We start from the raw sequence: 15,871 nt of genomic DNA, 5'->3' as shown, positions 1-15,871 counted from the left end.
GCCAGGATGGATTGCTCCAAGGAATCCCTTTACAGGTAAAATATTGGGAACCCTGGGGAGCCCCATGCTAGAGGACACCAGTGGTCTACATATGTCACTCAAGTCAGACAATAGCAGCGCAGCCATGTTCTTAGCTACACAACACAACTTATATCCAATCAGGTAGTCCACATTTGCATGTAAATTTTATGGAGATTGAACAATCAGATTGTACTTTTTGGGGCAAGCTTTTCAGTTATAATGAGGTTCTACAGCTATCAGGGCCTTAAGCAACCCCACATACACCTGCTATTAGCTCAATGAGGGAATCATACTCTTTGGGCACAAGTCACTTTATTCTCTATCTGAAAAACACCAGATTTTATTGCAACAGCTCACCAATGCTATACATATGTATAACAAACTTATGAACCATACTTTTCTACTTTGTACCTACCTATAAGATTTTAGTTCTCCTTTTAACAAGTAGTTTCATTTCTTTGTTATACAGTATTATATCAAAACCAAATTCACTGCTAGTCAGTGAGTTACACATAAGCATTCAGAAAGTTGGATGAAGGTTGATGAAAGTGTCTAGTTCCAGAGCTCAGGGTGTGAATGATAGGGATGTCTGGAAAAGATGGGGAAAAGAACTTACCAAGACAGTTTGTATAATAGCTAGTTCCTCCTGTAAGGGGCCCAAGTCCCATCAGTTCAACACGGAGACCAGACAGCTGACAAGCAGAAGGAAAGGGATCCTGGATAGAAAGAGGTGATCAGTACGGGAAGGGGGGCAGTTCCAGGAACCGATACCCTGTAGTTCCCCCATGCAGCAGCTGAAAGCCTGCTTCTCCTCCTCTCTTTCCACCGGCTTTCATCTGCTGTCAGGGTGTTCTACAGGGCATTCTTTTCTTTAATTGCCCCTCTGCCACACCAAGCACCCACTCCTGTCCAGGTTCACACACTTCTTCTTTTCACATTCACTTATCCACCTGCACTTTGACATTGGGCTCTAACTACGTCCCACAATATAGAGTATTTATAGTACACCCATTATATATCTATATATTTTTAGACATGAAGCCCATTCATACCACTACTTGGATTTCTGCCTTTCGTTTTCCTTGGGGATGATGTTTTGTGCACCCGGTCCCTCTCCTGCAGGCTCCTTCTACAGCTTCCAGTACAGACAATTGGGACTGTACTGATTCCGCGTCCCCCATTTTCCAGACTTATCATGATGTAAGTACTCAGAGGGATGAGTAACTCTATCCCTTTTCTCTTGTACACATCCTCCCCGTTGAGGGGTATAAAGTTTGATCATACTGGTCTACTCATGTGTTGTTGTCTTTTATAGAGTTGTATGCATCTGCCCCTGAAGAGTGGTAGTACCCACGAAACGCATCAGGCTTTTAGGATTCATTCTCATGCCTATTGGTAGGAACCTACTTAGACTCATTATCTACAACTAAATGATTATACTGTGTTTCTTACCATTGATTACACTGCGAAGTGCCATTTAGATGGCGTGTACATATATGAATTTGCAATAATTCATTTCATCCATATTTAATCTTTTGTCAATTTTATATGCTGTCCCTTTGATATGTATATGTAATGTATTCATGAGGACAACACCCTGTATGTGTGTGTATACATATTAAACCTTTTCTACTATGTGCATCATTGTTATGTATTGTCAGACTCAATATGCCAATTAAATATATTTTCTAACTATCTCACAGTCACAAATCAATTGTCAGAAACCATGAACCAGACCGAGATGGAAGTACAATAAAATCACACTTGTTTATTAATAAAAATAAAAAGGTAAATAGAGTAAGTGTAGTCAAAGCATAGCCAGAGTCCAGTAACCAGATCGGGTAGTCAGCCAAGCCAGAGTTCAGTAACCAGATTGGGAAATCAGCCAAGCCAGAGTTCAGTAACCAGATCGGGTAATCAGCCAGGCCATAAGTCAAGGATCCAAGTAGAGGAACAGCAAGCAGGATAAGGAACCAGAAGGGATGTCAGCAAAGCCAGTCTTTAAACAGGAACGCAGAAGATAGTTTCTTGTGATGTGACCAAGGCAAAGGCAGGAAAGAAGTGAGCTGGAGATCTTTAAGTAGGTGGGACTGACGAGCAGATCCACAACAGCTGGTTAACTGTGGAGAGAGATGAGAGCTGAAAATTAGCCGACAGCTGAGCGGCCAGCTCAGAAAAGGAAGGGCTGAGCCAGCCCTGACAGTGCCCCCCTCCTCAACGACCCCTCCCCCTCGGAGGACCACCAGGCTTGAGGGGAAAATGTCTATGGAAATCACGGAGGAGGGCAGGAGCATGTACGTCTGAGGATGAGACCCAGGAGCGTTCCATGGCGTACTGTATGCGCCTACGGAACCTATGGGAGTCAACAATGGATTGTACCGCATACTCCTCATGGTTCTCAACCTGTATAGGGTGAGGACGTGGCACCGAGGTGGTAAAGCGGTTGCAGACCAGCGGTTTCAATAAGGAGACATGAAACACATTTTATATGCGCATACTAGGAGGAAGGTCCAACGCATAAGCCACTGGGTAAATCCTGCGAAGGATGTTTAGCCTCAGACAAGAATGTGAGATTCTTATGGTCAGTAAGAATGAGAACCGCCACAGTGGTACCTTCGAGGAGATGTCTCCATTCTTTCAAGGCTAAAATGATCGCCAACAGCTCTCTGTCACCAATTTCGTAATTGCACTCGGCAGGTGACAATTTCTTGGAAATTGGATTTTCAAGAAATTTCAGTGGAAATGACATAGCCCAGGAATTTAACCTGTTCCCAATGGAACTCACACTTCTCCAGTTTACAATAGAGATTGTTCGCTCTTAATTTCTGAAGCACACAACAGACATCTGTGTGGTGGCTCTCCAGGGACTTGGAAAATATGAGGATATCATTGAGATAAACCACCACACATAACTGCAACAAATCTCGGAGGACATCATTAATAAATTCCTGGAAAACAGCCAGGGTGTTACAAAGGCCAAAAACTGGTATTAAACACAGTTTTCCACTCGTCGCCCTCCTTAATCCTCACGAGATTATAAGCCCCTCTCAGATCAAGCTTAGTGAAAACCGTTGCTCCCTTGAGGCGTTTAAATAACTCTGTAATCAACGGGATCGGGAAGGCATTCTTAATCGTGAAACGATTGAGACCCCTATAATCAATACAAGGTCTCAGTTCACCGCTCCTCTTCTTCACAAAGAAGAAACCAGCACCAGCTGGAGATGAGGATTTGCGGATGAAACCCTGAGAAAGTGCGTCTGCAACATACTCCTCCATGGCTTTATCCTCAGAGACCAACAAAGGGTAAACCCAGCCACGAGGGGGGGTGGCACCAGGTTGAAGGTCAATTGCGCAATCATAAGGTCGATGTGGAGGCAGACTACTGGCTTGACCTTTGTCAAAGGCATCGCTAAAATCACGGTACTCCTCTGGCAGGGAGGAGAGTGAAGAGGGACACAGGACCTTGGCTACCTTCCGGAAGCATGTTTCACTGCATTGTGGTGACCAGGAGAGAACCTCAGCACGGAGCCAATTAATAGAGGGGTTGTGCCTCTGTAACCAAGGAAAACCAATAACCAGCAGAAACTTAGGAGAGAAAATCACTTGGATTATCTCATGGTGAAGAGCCCCTACGGCCATGGACAACGGCACCATCTCATGAGTCACATGGGCAGGCTGTAGAAGTCTCCCGTCAAGAGCCTCAATGGCAAGTGGAGTGTCGCGCAGCTGCAGTGGAATCGAATGCTTTGATACAAAGTCGATTAGAGCCTGCATCTCGATAGATGACATGGCCCAGGAAAGGGTGACCGAAACCAGGGGCTTATCCTTCTGGATAACTGGGGACGACACAACACCACCTAAGGTCTGTCCATGACAGGACCTCAAGGTTCGGGTGTTCCCCGGATGGGTAGGATAAGACTTCAAAAAGTGACCTGCCTGGCCACAATAAAGGCACAATCTCTCCCTCCTCCTAAAGGCTCTCTCATCCGCAGAGAGGCTCATGAAGCCCAAGTACATGGGTTCATCTTCACTGACCGACTCAGTACCAGGAGGCATGGGAGGTGAGGGAGGAACGGGTGGGACTGCAAAGCTCGGAGGCAAATGTACAGGAGGCTTCCACAAGCGCTCCTTAAAGCAGGATTCCGGACTTTTTTTTTTTTAAAGTCAGCAGCTACAAACACTGTAGCTGCTGACTTTCAATAAGGACACTTACCTGTCCAGAGAACCTGCGATTTCGCCCCCAACGAGGCCGATCCGTCCATCCTAACTAAGGGAAACAGGCAGTGGAGCCTTGCGGCTTCACTGCCAGTTTCCTACTGCGCATGTGCGAGCGGCGTGGCGCTCTGTGAATGACCCCGTTGTTTCCTGGGACACAAACATGTCCCAGAAGGCAACGGGGCCGCTCACCTTAGGAGGAGGAAGCGCCATGGAATAGGAAGAGGCAGATTAGGAAGACTGCCTAGCAACAGGGGTTTCAGGTAAGTTAAATTTTTTTTTTTTTCAAATTTTATTTTTTTATTTTTTTATGAATTTTAATGCCATTTCCTTTTTTAGGGTGGACCTCCACTTTAAAACAAAGTCTTTCTCTGAGTCTGGAGTCAATGAGGATGGCAAACGAGATCAAGCTCTCCAGCTCAGTGGGTATATCTTGGGCTGCTATCTCATCCTTGATGGAATCTGAGAGACCATGAGAAAAAGCAGCCATGAGAGCCTCATTGTTCCAAGCAACCTCTGCTGCCATAGTACGGAACTCAATGGCGTAGTCAGCAACAGTTCTCGTACTCTGTTTGATGGACATGAGGCACTTGGCAGCAGAAGTGGAGAGTGCGGGAACGTCAAATACCCTTTTAAAGGAGGCCACAAACTCAGGGTAACGCAAGACAACAGGTTTTTGCATCTCCCATAGAGGGTTAGCCCAGGCCAAGGCTCTCTCAGAAAGCAAAGATATCACAAATCCTACTTTGATTCTGTCCGTGGCAAACGCCTGAGGCAGCATCTCAAAGTATATCTCAACTTGGTTGAGAAACCCTCTGCATTGAATTGGATCGCCCCCAAATTGCTGGGGAAGCGGGGCAGAAAGAGACATACCTTTTATAGAGGTAATACTCAAGGCGGGTGCCTGCACAGAGATGGCGCAGCAGCAGGGATGGCCTGCAACTCAGGTTGTACCGGAGCAGACACAGTAGGGGATTCCAGGTGAGCAGTGCGTCTCAGGAGCGTTTGTAACGCCATGGCAAACTGATCCATGCGGTGATCTTACTCATCCAATCTGGAAAAAATATTACCAATAAGTGGATTGACTATATCATCTGAATTCATGGGCTTCGCCTACTGTCAGAAACCATGAACCAGACTGAGACAGAAGTACAGTAAAATCACGCTTGTTTATTAATAAAAAAAAGGTAAATAGAGTAAGCGTAGTCAAAGCATAGCCAGAGTCCAGTAACCGGATCGGGTAGTCAGCCAAGCCAGAGTTCAGTAACTAGATCGGGTAATCAGCCAAGCCAGAGTTCAGTAACCAGATCGGGTAATCAGCCAAGCCAGAAGTCAGGGATCAAAGTAGAGGAACAGCAAGCAGGATAAGGAGCCAGAAGGGACGTCAGCAAAGCCAGTCTTTAAACAGGAACGCAGAAGATGGTTTCTTGTGATGTGACCAAGGTGAAAGCAGGAATGAAGTGAGCTGGAGATCTTTAAGTAGGCAGGACTGATGAACAGATCCACAACAGCTGGTTAACTGTGGAGAGAGATAAGAGCTGGCAATTAGCTGACAGCTGAGCGGCCAGTTGAGAAAAGGAAGGGCTGAGCCAGCCTTGACATCAATAGCCTCATTCAAAGTCCCACCTTGCTTTTTCTCATACAGGTTCCCCTTCCTTCAGCTACCTGGTAGAGTTGGGCGAATGGTTCGGGCTGAGCAAAAGTTTGGCCTAAACATCGCCTGTTTACTCGTTCGAGAATTTGCAAGCGCTCGGTGGGATGTTCATCTGTTGAGTGTCCCACAAAGCACTGCGTACTGCACGGTGAATGCCAAGCCCTGATTGGGCAAAGCTTTGCCCAATCAGGGCATAGTGCATAGCTGGTTTTTAAGGATTGGGCCGGGAAGCCAGCTGCTGCATCCTTAACAACAGATGAGTCATCAGCTGTCAATGGGCTTCCCCACTGACAGCTGTCATCAGCTGTCAATGGGCTTCCCCACTGACAGCTGAATGAAAAGAAAAACATTGCCGACAATAGAAAAATGTGGAAAAAAATGGTGTGGGGGTCCCCTCAATTCATACCAAGTCCTTTGGTTCTGGTATGGATTTCAAGGGAAACCTCATGCCAAAATTAAAAAAAAAATGCGGTGGGCTCCCCCCAAAATCCATACCAGACCCTTATGTGAGCAGGCAGCCCGGCAGGTGAGGAAAGGGGGGGATGAGCAAGCGGCCTGAACCATACCAGGCCACATGCCCACAACATTGAGGGGTGCTTTAGATTGGCCCCCCTTCCCCAAAGCACCTTGTTCCCATGTTGATAGGGACAAGGGTCTCTTCCCAACAACCCTGGGCTGTGGTTGTGGGGGACTGTGGACAGGGGCTTATAAGAATTAAGGATGAGCTGAACACCCCCCGTTTCAGTTTGCACCAGAACATGCGAACAGGCAAAAAATTGGGATGAACACGCGAACACAGTTAAAGTCTATGGGACACAAACATGAAAAATCAAAAGTGCTCATTTTAAAGGCTTATGTACAAGTTATTGTCATAAAAAGTGTTTGGGGACCAGAGTCCTGCCCCAGGGGACATGTATCAATACAAAAAAAGTTTTTGGAGAGCAGTGATTTTAATAATGCTTAAAGTGAACCAATAAAAATGAAATATTCCTTTAAATATCGTGCCTAGGGGGGTGTCTCTAGTATGCCTGTAAAGTGGCGCAGTTTTCCCGTGTTTAGAACAGTACCACTGCAAAATTACATTTCTAAAGGAAAAAGGTCATTTAAAACTGAATGCGGCTGTAATGAATTGTGGGGTCTCGGCAATATAGATAAAACTCATTGAAAAAGATGGCATGGGTCCCCCCCCCAGTCCATTACCAGACCCTAGGCCCTTTGGGTCTGGTATGAATATTAAGGGAAACCCTGAACCAAAAATGTAAAAAAAAATTGTGAGTCCCCCCAAAATCCATACCAAGCCCTTCAGGTCTGGTATGCAAATTAAGGGGAACCCTACGACAAATTGAAAAAAAATGGTGTAGGGGTCCCCCCCAAAATCCATACCAGACCCTTATCCTAGCAGGAAAAGAGGGGGGGCGAGAGAGCGCCCCCCGTGAACCATACCAGGCCTCAGTAGCCCCCCAAAGCACCTTGTCCCCATGTTGATGGGCACAAGGGCCTCATCCCCACAACCCTTGCACAGTGGTTGTGGGAGTATGCAGACGGAGGGGTTATCAGAATCTGGAATTCACCTTTAACAAGGGGACACCCAGATCCCGGCCTCCCCCCATGTAATTTGGTAATGGGTACATTGTACCCCTACCATTTCACCAAAAAATGTGTCAAAAATAGTAAAAAAAGACAGGAGACACTTAAGGACAAGTCCTTTGTTAAAGGATAAAAAAATAAAAATGTCCCACGATGTAGGGCCATCTCACGCCATCCGACGAACCGAAAAAAGGAAAAAAAAGCCACAACAGATCCACCACGTTGGGAGGCTCCCATCGAGTGACGCTTCTTCTTGATGATAGCTGTTATATAGCTAAGTGTGGGGCCACTCGGTGATGTAAACGGGTGACTCTGCCCCCTCTGATGCCACGGCGGCCTGCCAGGTTGTGTGCTTGGATAAGGGTCTGGTATGGATTTTGGGGTGACACGTACGCCATTTTTTTTTAAATCTTGGCGCAGGGTTCCCCTTAAAATCCATATCAGACCCGAAGGGCCTGGCATGGATTTTGGGGGACCCCTATGCAAATGTTTTAAATATTTTTGGTTGAAGGTTCCCCTTAAAATTCATACCAGACCCAAAGGGCCAGGTAATGGACTGGGGGGGTACTCATGCATTTTTTTTCAATGAGTTTTATCTATATTGCCGAGACCCATATCAGTTTTAAATGACTTTTTTCCTTTAGAAATGTCATTTTGCTGTGGTACTGTTCTAAACATGGAAAAACTGCGCCACTTTACAGGCATACTATAGACTCCCCCCAGGCACGATATTTAAAGGAATATTTCATTTTTATTGTTTCACTTTAAGCATTATTAATATCACTGCTCCCAAAAAAAACGACCGTTTTTAATACTTTTTTTTGCATTGATACATGTCCCCTGGGGCAGGTCCCCAAACACTTTTTATGACAATAACTTGCATATAAGCCTTTAAAATGAGCACTTTTGGTTTTTCATGTTAGTGTCCCATAGACTTTAACGGTGTTCCGCGGCTTTCGAATTTGCCGCAAACACTGCATAATGTTCGATGTTCGCCGAACGTCCGAACAACCAAAGTTGGGCCCGAACTTATGCTCGGGCTGAACCGTTCGCCCATCACTAATCAGAATCTGGAAGCCCCCTTTAACAACAAAAGTTCAACCAAAGTTGGGCCGGAACTTATGCTCGGGCTGAACCTTTCGCCCATCACTAATCAGAATCTGGAAGCCCCCTTTAACAAGGGGGACCCCAAATCCTGGAGCCCTCATGTGAATGAGTAGGGGTACCCCTACTCATTCACCAAAAAAGTGTGAAAAAAAATAAAAACACATACACAGTTTTTAAAAATTCCTTTATTACAAATAAAAAAACAATGTCCTCCGATGTACATCCATCATCAATCATACTACCGAAGGAACCCGAAAAAGAAAAGAAAAACATTCTTCCCACAACGAAGGCCAACCGCCGTGTCCCTGATCCTTTATCTGACAGATCTTAAATAGGTAAGGGGCAGGGCCACCTGGCAATGTCACCTGGTGGCACCACCCCTTACCTATTTAAGAACTGTGAGATGGCAGAGCCCCCCATCCCAAAGCACTCTCCCGTGTTGAGGGCATGCAGCCTGGTATGGTTCAGGAGGGGGGGCACTTGCTCATTCCCCCCCCTTTCCTGACCTTCCAGGCTGCATGCTTGGATAAGGGTCTGGTATGGATTTTGGGGGGACCCCCACACTGTTATTTTTTTTTATTTTGGCATGGGGTTGCCCTTAAAATTCATACCAGACCCCAAGGGCCTGGTATGGATTGGGGGGACCCCCACGCTGTTTTTTGTTACATTTTTGTACTGCCGACAATAGTATTGTATTGCAGGCATTTTAAATGTAATTTATTTTTCTTTATAAATGTCAGTTTTGCAGCAGCAGGTTCTATACACGGTACAGGTGTGCCACTTTACAAGCAGACTAAGGGAACCCCCCAGGCACTATATTTAAAGGAATTTTTCATTTTTACTGTTTCACTTTTAGCATCATTAAAATGACTGTTCCCTTAAAAACATTGTATTGGTACATATCCCCAGGGCAGTAGCCGGGACCCCATACCCTTTTTATGACCATTAACTTGCATATAAGTATTCAAAATGGGAACTTTTGATTTTTCAAGTTCGGGTCCCATAGACTTCAATTGGGTTCAGGAGTTCTGGTACAAACCGAACCGGGGGGTGTTTGGACCATCTCTACTGTCTGGGCCTCCCTAGTAATGCCCACAGCGCTGCCAATTTCCCCTCCTCTCCCTCCTGCTGGTTGCTGCAGGTACTAGGGATAGTTCCAGGATGGAGAGCAAGGTAGGGCCTGTAAATATCTCATATTTACAAATTCCTTCCTTTTCTGAATGAACACAATGAGTGATCAATACTGTCATTGTGAATGAAAAGTAACTCTGTACAGGGGTCTTCCTGTTCATTCTTTGGACTGTGTCCTCAATCACTGTCTCAAAAGTGAGACATCACCAAAACACCCCCCCAACAGTTAAAAATAAAAAAAATAAAACTGTAAAAAGATAATAAAAATAAAAACACATGATTAACCCCTTACCAACATTCCTTCCACAGTTAGAACACACATAGGGAACAGAATTAACCCATTGATCGCTCCCTAGTGTTAACCCCTTCCCTGCCAGTGACATTTATACAGTAATCAGTGGCTATTTATAGCACTGATCGCTGTATAAATGTCAATGGTCCCAAAAAAGTGTCAAAAGTGTCCGATTTGTCCGCCGCAATGTCTCAGTCTCAGTCTCAGTAAAAAAATAAATAAATAAATAAAAGTGCCATAAATCTATCCCTTATTTTGTAGACCCTATAACTTTTGCGCAAATCAATCAATATATGCTTATTGCAATTTTTTTTTACCAAAAATTTGTAGAAGAATATATATTAGCCTAAACTGATGAAGAATTTTTTTTTAAATATTTTTTGGGGATATTTATTATAGCAAAAAGTACAAAATATTGTGTTTATTTCAAAATTGACGTTCTTTTTTTGTTTATAGCGCAAAAAATAAAAACCGAAGAGGTGATCAAATACCACCAAAAGAAAGCTCTATTTGTGGGGGAAAAGGGACATACATTTTGTTTGGGTACAACGTTGCACGATTGCACAATTGTCAGTTAAAGTGACAAAGTGCCGTATCGCAAAAAATGGCCTGGTCATTAAGGGGGAAAATCTTCCGGGGCTGAAGTGGTTAAGGGCTCATTCACATAGGTTTTCTGTCCTATACAGGTTGTTTGTGTGTGCGGATGGAGCCGCCTGTTACTCTATGGGGATTCAGCGGCTGAACAAACAGAACTACAGGTATTAATTTGACACATGGACAGGTGCAGATGAGTGTCACCAAATGCACACTCTCTGTGTTAGGGGCTGTAGACCTGCATTCACACATCTTTCAAATTAGGACTGTGCTCCTATAGCCACTGCATCCCCATAGTCCTATAGGCTGCCTGCATACAGCTCTAGCCACATTTAAACAAAGAAACAATGCTAATTCACACTGTATAGGCCATAGCACCCATGTGAATGAGCCCCAAGACCTCATTCAAACACAGAGCTTTATAAACTCAATACAGTTTTATTTTTTAGATTTAACAGGAATTTTGTGTAATGTTGTGTTTGTGTCTGCTTATAATGATTTTGATCAGTGGCGGCCCGTAATGCAGGGCACACAGGCGCCGCACCCCCTATCCATGCATCCGGCCCCCTAATCTACATGCAGGGCGCCAGATGCATGGATTCCAATCAGGGTTATTTTTTTTTTTCGAACCACGTGATTAGAGCCAGAGGCTCTAATAAGCTTCAAAAAAGGGTGGGCTTGGGGCGCAGAGCACTGTGCCCGAGCCCACCCAGTTGTGTGACAATAGTGAATGCATATTCGCTATTGTAACACTGATTCTACTCCCATTTCCATTTCTTGATTGGCCGAAAGGAGAAGTGATCCTATTGGCCTAGGAGGAGGAGGAGATGCAGGCCCGCTGTGCCATAGATGGGATAGGTGCGGAGCTGTTACCCGCCCAACCATACGGGGGCGGGGGGGTGGCTGTGGGTGCACTGTTTGCCGCCCACCCCTGAAAATATACCACCAGCCACCACAGATTTTAATGTATTTGTATCCAAAATATCATTCTGATATTCTCCCCGGGGGGAAGGGGTAGGAGGGTTACCTTGTCAGGTAGGCTGTACAGTGCTCTGTGATTTCTTACAGCAGCCCTGGCTAGCGGCAATGTGGTCATTGCAGAGATTATAGGTAGGCTACTGTCTTTGTGAGCCTTTTTAAAATCACTATCCAGTAAGTAATAAATTAAAACAAAATGAGCATCTGATTTTTTTTTTTTATGAATGTATACATATTTGTATATATACAAAATAAAAAGACTTTTATATAATTTACGATAAATAATATATTCTGCTCTACTCATAAAAGGTTTATAAAGTCTATTTTTTTGGTTCTTCTTCAGAAAAGTTCATATCTTCTCACATAATCCTTTTATCTGTACTAGTTTTACTTGGATTAACATCTAGCAGAGTGTATCACTAGCAGACTTTAATATATAATTTTCTGTTAGACCTCAACTAGAAGACAACACTTAAAGAGGAACTTCACCCTTATCATTAAAATTCCAAAAAAGAGACACAAACAGATACTTATAGATATTGCAGGCATTTTATTGTTTGCATACTTTATTTTTATTTTCTTCCTCATTCTCATGGTAGCCATTTTCACTTTACTTTATCTGCTTCCTGGAACACTTGGCAGGAACTTCCCAGGATACATCTGTGAGGTTTAAGTAATCAATGCCTTACTAAACCAAAAATCAGACAAACATTATATAAAAAGCAAATTAATTCAAAGCAAAACATGATTGTGTAATTAATGGATGTAAGATGGTCTCATACACTGTATGCAGGCAAAGCTGCATGCTGATGTGATTTTTTTAGCAAAAGGTCCTCTTTAAATGTACTGTATTTATCATGCAGCTGTACTGTTGAATATTAATTTATATTCTTCAAATATAAAATGAGTATATTAGTATTAACTTTTAAGAGGACCAAGAGGATCAAAGGTACTGCTTAGCCATGATTTATCTCATCAGATATAACCCTGTATAGGTGCCTCACGATAAATGATTAGGGGTCCTCGCTCAGGCTGACAAGGTCAAGTTGGATGTCGATGACTAGTGAGGGTACAGGCTGGGGAGAGGTTCCTCCAGACCCAAACCACCCAGTAAAAATAGAAAGAAATAGCCCAGCTGACCCACACTTTGCCTGGCCCAAGTAGTTAGCAGGTTGAAGCAGCCACAGCTTGATTCATCTCGGCTACACCTTAACATGTTTCACCTCACCCTTGGGCTTAATCATGGAGGTCGAGACGAAACATGTTGGGGGCATGGTCTGGATACAGTAAATTGAGTTTAGGCTGAGGCTACTTTTACCTGTGGCCAGGCTATTTCTTTCTATTACTACAACCTATATAAGTGCATTTAAAAGAAAGCCATTAGCAGCAGTTATCTAGCAAGGTACAAAAAAATCTTTAAAGGGGCTAAGATTAAATAAATACTAAACCTTCCAGTAGTGTGGATACATTTTGATCTCCCAATGATATTTGCTCACATACATTGTTTGGGTCTGCAACAACCTTTCTGCAAATTAGTCAATGTTGAGGCATGATGTTATACCAATAATGCAGTTTGAAAATGTATTTTGCAGCGCTTTTTATATATTCCATATACAGTAAGTCTTGAAAAAACTGGATCACATATTAAGCTCTGTAGGGAAAAGCTGTAATATCTGCCCTTCTGGAGATTTATTCATTATGAAAGCATATAATATGCTCTAGAGAAAAGGCTGATTGCTTAAAAAAGAACTAAAACCGATTATAAGCTGCAAGCTCTTAACATCATTACAGAAGTTTTTAATCATTTTTATTATGTAGCTCTGATTCAAATAATGCCTGCCACAAAGCCCCATGTTCAGGCATTTTCTGTTAAGAAGGGTCAACTGTTTCCCAATTGTGTTCAATTCCCAATTGTCACCTTGTTGCACTGAGTGACCATGTTGTCTCATCAACTGAGGTTGTTCAAGGCTTACAATGTAATGACCACAAGTGGCCATTCTAATACTGTCAAGACCTGGGACCTCTACTGTGTCTGGTATTGATGCTTCACGCTGAGCTATCTTGGATGCTGGACAGCTGCCTGCCTGATCTATTGGACAATCTTGCCTGATCTATTGGGACAACCCTGCTTCGTGTCTTGATTGCTGTTGAACCTTGAACTCCTTGCTCCTCCCATGAACTTCCTATATAAGCCTTGCCTCTGCTCTTCCTGTCACCAGATTATTGTGGTCTGATCCTGCTTGAGCTATGGCTATTGCTGTTGGAAACTACTTTGGCTTGTGACCCCGACTACAAAACTCTCCTCCTGCATCGACCTCAGCTTGTGACCCCGATTACGAAATTCTCCTCCTGCACCGACCTTGGCTTGTGACCCCAACAGTGATCATAGGTCTAGCTATTCAGACTTCCCTATCTCTTGCAGATCTGAGAACTGAGCTTGTCTGGCGTTGTTGGCCATTGGTCTCAACTCATTACAGGTATTCTCCTAACAGAATAATCTGGCCAAAACATGGAGACCGCCGCACCGTCACAATCCCTGAGTGACCATGTTGTCTCGCCAACTGAGGCTGTTCAAGGCTTACAAGCATGAGTTCAAGAGTTACAAGGAGAAGTAATTGAATTGCGAACACAACTTGTGTAGCAATGCCAACAGACAACTGCTAACAGTGATTCAAACCGCTTCCCTTTGCCTGATAAATTCAAAGGGGATCCTAAACTCTATAGAGGCTTCCTGAATCAATGTCGACTGCACTTTTAGCTGCTACCTTACCAGTTTGTAACCCCATGCTCCAAGACAGGCTTTATTATATCTCTGTTTGTTGAGGAAGCCATGGCATGGCTTTCCCCATACTTGGAGCAAGACCATGATATTCTAGGAGATTTCGAGGGGTTTGTGATGACCATGAATTTAATTTTGAACTGAACTGAAGGAGTTAAAGGACATTCTACAAGAGAATCAGGCGAAGGGGTTTATCTGTCCCTCAACCTCTCCTTCTGGAGCCCCGCTATTCTTTTTTGAAAAGAAAGATGGAATCCTGCGCCAATGCATCGATTACAGAGAAATAAATAACATGACAGTCAAGAATCGTTAACCACTTCCATTACAGAGCTATTCAAGAGACTAAGAACAGCAAAGATTTTCATCAAGCTTAATCTGCGGGGTGCATATAATCTTGTTCGCATTCGACCTGGGGATAAATGGAAGACTGCCTTTCGGACAAGATTTGGTCATTATGAATCCCTAGTAATGCCTTTTGAACTCTGTAATGCACCAGCTTCCTTTCAACATTTCATAAAGTATGTTTTCAGAGATTTGTTAGACCAATTTGCGGTAGCTTATCTGGATGATATACTTATCTTTGCAACCAATTTACAGGAACACCAGGATGTCTGTACTGTATTAGAATGACTACGAGAAAATAAATTATATATTAAATTGGAAAAATGTGAGTTTGAACAGACCCGTATACAGTTCTTGGGCTACATCATCTCTCCTGATGGATTCCAGCAAGATCCAAATCATCCTAGATTGGCCTACCCCCAAGAAGATAAAGGATGTGCAATGGTTCTTGGGGATTGCAAACTTTTAGCAGAGATTTATTTAAAAAAATTTCAAAAATCGTTGCTCCCATTACTTATGTGACAAAGAAAGAGGTACGCTTCCAGTGGTCCACAGAGGCAGAAATGGCTTTCTCACATCTGAAAAACGTATTCACCACTGCACCCGTACTAGTACATCCCAACCTAGAACTTCCCTTTCTATTAGAAGTAGATGCCTCCAATACAGCCATCGAAGCAGTTCTTTCTCAGAGAATTGGTGAAAAAATTTTATTACACCCATTTGCATTTTATTCCTGCCAATTGACAACTGCAGAACAGAACTATTATATCGGCAACAAGGAACTTTTAGCAATAAAAGAAGCCTTCTCTGAATGGAGACACCTTCTAGAGGGCAACACACATCCAGTAACTGTCCTTACTGACCACAAAAATCTTGAATTTATTAAATCTGCAAAGAGGCTCAATGCAAGGCAGGCAAGATGGACTCTTTTTTTTTTTTTCAAGATTCAATTTTGCCATTTCTTACAGACCAGGATGTAAAAATGGAAAAGGAGATGCTTTGTCGAGAATGTCTTGTGACTCTTCTACCGACTTAGAAGCAGTGAGTACTATCTTACAAGACAGATACTTTTGGGGAGTAATGTACCCTGCAGAGCTTCTTTCAAAGATTAAAGAGACTTATGATGGGGACCCACTCTTAAACAATCCACCAAGAGATTTACACATGGACT

This window comes from Aquarana catesbeiana, linkage group LG02 (assembly GCF_042186555.1).
Source record: "Aquarana catesbeiana isolate 2022-GZ linkage group LG02, ASM4218655v1, whole genome shotgun sequence".
NCBI classification, from domain to species: domain Eukaryota; kingdom Metazoa; phylum Chordata; class Amphibia; order Anura; family Ranidae; genus Aquarana; species Aquarana catesbeiana.
This window is presented reverse-complemented; position numbering follows the sequence as displayed.